Raw genomic sequence first — 4,516 nt, 5'->3', positions numbered from 1 at the left:
ATTTGCCAAGGCTGGATACTCTGAGCGCAGCCCAATCCAGAAATCTGGCAGTAGCTTCTGATTAAATTACATTTTCACAGAACCGCTTGTGGCAATTTCGATAAGGCTCTCTTGTTCAGATATTGGTAAATGGACTGGAGGCAGGGCATGAAAGGGATAACGAATCCAGTTATTTGTGTTATCCGTTTTTGTCAATGGTGTGCGTACTGGGAGCAGAGTCAGGTGCAGGAGAGCAGAGAGTTGTGAACAGGCGCACACTTTATTAAGGCAGGAGAAACCAACAGACGGACACCACTGTGTCGAAACCTCCAGCCAAATGGCAAAAGTGCAAAATGTGCAAACAGTCACAATAATTATGTTCAAACAAATAAACATACCTTGTGATAAAAACATGGAATAAATGAACATCAGTCTAGCATGTCAAAACTGACACGTAACACAAAACAATTTCACACAAAGACATGGGGGGAACAGAGGAATAAATACATGTAGTATGATTGGGGAATGAAAACCAGGTGTGCAGGGAACAAGACAAAACAAATGGATAAATAAAAAATGCAGCGGTGATGGCTAGAAAGCCGGTGATGTCGACCACCGAACGCCGCCCGAACAAGGAGAGGAGCTGACTTTGGCGGAAGTCGTGACAGTTCCGGGGAAGTACCTGAGTAATTGAGCACCCAACTCACTCAGATGCTTTGCTATATCATTTGACATTGTCCGTAAGCTTGAGTTCATTTGCACAAAAAAAATCATACAATGATGGAAAGACCAGTGTGTTGTCCTTGTTAATGCAGACAGAGAAGAGCTCCAACTTCTTAATCATAGCCTCAATTTTGTCCCACACATTGAATAGTTGTGGAGAGTACCTGTAATCCTAGATTTAGATCATCCAGGCGAGAAAAAACATCACCCAGATAGGCCAGTCGTGTGAGAAACTCGTCATCATGCAAGTGGTCAGACAAATGAAAATTATGGTCAGTAAAGAAAACTTTAAGCTTGTCTCTCAATTTAAAAAAACATGTCAATACTATGCCCCTTGGTAATGCTTTTACAACATACAAACGTGTGCTCGTTATATGGTCACTGCATATATCATTGCATAGTGCAGAAAATACACGAGAGTTCAGGGGCCTTGCTTTAACAAAGTTAACAATTTTCACTGTAGTGTCCAAAACGTCTTTCAAGCTGTCAGGCATTCCCTTGGCAGCAAGATCCTCTCGGTGGGTGCTGCAGTGTACCGAAGTTGTAATGAATACTCAGGGAGAAAAAGGTGTAGATTCACGTGTAGAGCGCGGCAGATGTTTATTACGCCTCAGCAGAAGGCAGGAATCATGGTCACAGACAGGCAATAGTCAAACACAGGTAGGCAGTCTAAAAACAAACAATACCTCACAACCATACAAATCGAAAGAACTGAACTAACTATGGAGCTGATGAGACCAGCTGAGAAACGAACACAGGTGAAATCAATGAACAAAAATGAAAGGCAGGCCTACGTTCCAGAACACAAAGGAAGAGGGCTACGTTCAAGAACACAAAGAAAAAGAACACAAGGTTGACTAAGAAAAGAAAAGCAGAACCTTACACAAGTGGCGTTGGGAGCAACTGCTTACACGCGCGTTACCACTCCACTATGTCTCCCTGTCATGGCTTTTGTGCCATCAGTACAGATACCAACACATCTTGACCAATACATTTGATGTCACAAAGCTGTCCAGTACTTTAAACATATCCTCTCCTGTTGTCCTGGTTTCCAGTGGTTTGCTGAAGAGGATCTTTCTTAATTAACCCCCCATAAACGTAACGGACATATACCAGGAGCTGTGCCAGGCCCGCCACGTCTGTTGAGTCATCCAGCTGTAATGTATAGAATTCACTGGCTTGTATGTGAAGCAGTAATTGTTTCAAAACATCTCCTGCCACGTCACTGATGCATCGTGAAACAGTGTTGTTTGATGAAGGAATTGTCTGTATAGTTTTTTTGGCCTTTCCCACCAGCATTGTCCCAGCCATATCCGCAGCAGCAGTAAGAATTAAGTCCTCCACAATAGTATGGGGCTTGCCTGTCGTAGCCACTCGGTAGCTCACCATATAAGACGCTTCTAGCCCCTTCTTACTAATGGTATCTGTTGTTTTTATACATGTCTTACTACTCGAAAGTCATATTTATTCTCGCTCAAAAAACTCCTGTGGCTTATTTTTCAAATTGGCATGTTTTGTTGCTAAATGTCTGCGGAAGAGTGAAGGGTTCATTGAGTTGTGAGATACTGTAGTACTTTTGCACATATAACACACTGTGGGTGAGGAAAGGCACTACTCCAAATATAAGTGAACCCCAAATCAATGTAGTTGTCATCATATTTACGCTTCTTATATGTCCAACGTCCCTGTCTGTTGTTCGGTGCTTTCCTGGGTTAGGGGGCAGTAGCTCTTCGGCTGCATTAGATTCACAACTGTAAGTATCCATGTTAGCTGGGCTAACAACAAATGTAGAATTACTGATGCTAGCATTGGATGTGCTCGTGGAAGCATAACAACTTGTGTCGTCGACAGGTGCAGGTGTAGTACTGCTGGTAGTAGCTGTACTACCAGTAGAACTGGTATGTGTCTCTATGGACGCGGAGCTTACTTTTTTTTAAACCATTAATCAATTATTGAGCAAACGGAATGAGTAGAAGCTACGTTTGGCTACATACGGACCTTTAGTGGAATTCCTGCGAGAGAGTAACGGTTAATGTGATTGGATGTTAATTATTTGACTAGGCTACTATTTGACATTGTGTTGTTATTTCTCTGAACACTAGATGGTTTCATTTTATTTTTGACAGTGAAACGAGACTACCCAGGCAAGAAAAAAACCTCACCCAAATGTATAGCCCCGATGAAAAATATAAATGGACTGTTTGAAAATGTGAAAAAAATAGTAAAAAAAAATATATAAAAATTAAATAAAATTGATAACACAAGGTTTCATCATAGCCAGGACAAATATATTTTCACAATTTCACTAATATCATGAAAATCAGTCAGTAGTTTTTTACATGATGAAGTAGAATCCTGTTGAAAAATCCTGTTAAAAGTGCCATTTATATTCCTAAAACATATATTGAAAATTAAACTGTTGCTGCCTGCCGTTGTCATGGATTTTTGATTCATGGCCATGTCAAAACCCCAGTTTCAGATGTCCATATAAATTCATAATCAATATGCGGAAATAAATTGTGATATTCTGAAGACCAATCCATAAAAATGACTCCTTCCACACACGTGTCACACTTGTATTCAGATTACTTGTATTTTGCTAAGTGATTACCTTAGAAACTGCACTTGGACCAATATTTACCAAGCGGTCACTCAAGACTGGAATTTATTAGCTTGTTCTACTGTAATAAATAGCACACACAAATGAATGACTCACATCGATATTGTATTGAAATCCATTAAACTGGGACAATAACCGCGGCGACATGTACCGGTTGCGCTTTTCTAACAAACCTCAATGAACTAAGGTATACTACATACAGTAAGCTACAAAAGTATTGGAACAGTGACAATTTTGTTGTTGTTTTGGTGCTGTACTCCAGAACTTCGGATTTGAAATTATACAATGATTATGAGGTTAAAGTGCAGACTGTCAGCTTGAATTTTATGGTATACAATCCATGTCTCAATTATCTCAAGGCTTACAAATCATTATTGTATTTATTTTATTTCATTTAACCTTTATTTAACTAAGCAAGTCAGTTAAGAACAAGTTCTTATTTACAATGACGGCCTACCAAAAGGCAAAAGGCATTCTGCGGGGACAGGGGCCTGGGATTAAAAATAAAACGAATTTAAAAAATATAGGACAAAACACCCATCACGACAAGAGAGACACCACAACACTACATAAAGAGAGACATAAGACAACAACATAGCATTACCCTGTCTCTTCCCCTTCATCTACTTTGATTGAAGTGGATTTAAGGTGACATCAACAAGGGATCATAGCTTTCACTTAGATTCACCTGGTCTGTCTGTCATGGAAAGAGCAGGTTTTGTACTCTTGATGTACGTAATATTTCTCCCTGCATCATTGGGTGCTAATTTGATTGAGCCTGTGTTAATTGCCCATAAAGTGCTAATATTGTATACAGATGCTAATGTATAGCTTTGAGCCTTCAAGTTTGATGAATTAAGTATGTTTGCCCTTTATGGCCTTTCCATGACAGACTGACCAGGTGAATCCATGTGAAAGCTATGATCCCTTATTGATGTCACTTGTTAAATCCACTTCAATCAGTGTAGATGAAGGGGAGTAGACAGGTTTAAGAAGGAATTGTAAACCTTGAGACAATTGAGACATGGATTGTGTATGTGTTCCATTAGCAAGACAAAAGATTGAAGTGCCATTGAACTGGGTATGGTAGTAGGTACCAGGTGCACAGGTTTGAGTGTGTCAAGAACTGCAACGCGGCTGTATTTTTCACGCTCAACATTTCCCCGTGTGTAACAAGAATGGTCCACTACCCAC

This window comes from Salmo trutta, chromosome 13, assembly GCF_901001165.1.
Source record: "Salmo trutta chromosome 13, fSalTru1.1, whole genome shotgun sequence".
Taxonomy (NCBI): Eukaryota; Metazoa; Chordata; class Actinopteri; order Salmoniformes; family Salmonidae; genus Salmo; species Salmo trutta.
The sequence above is the reverse complement of the archived record's forward strand: the minus strand, read 5'-3'. Positions refer to the sequence as shown.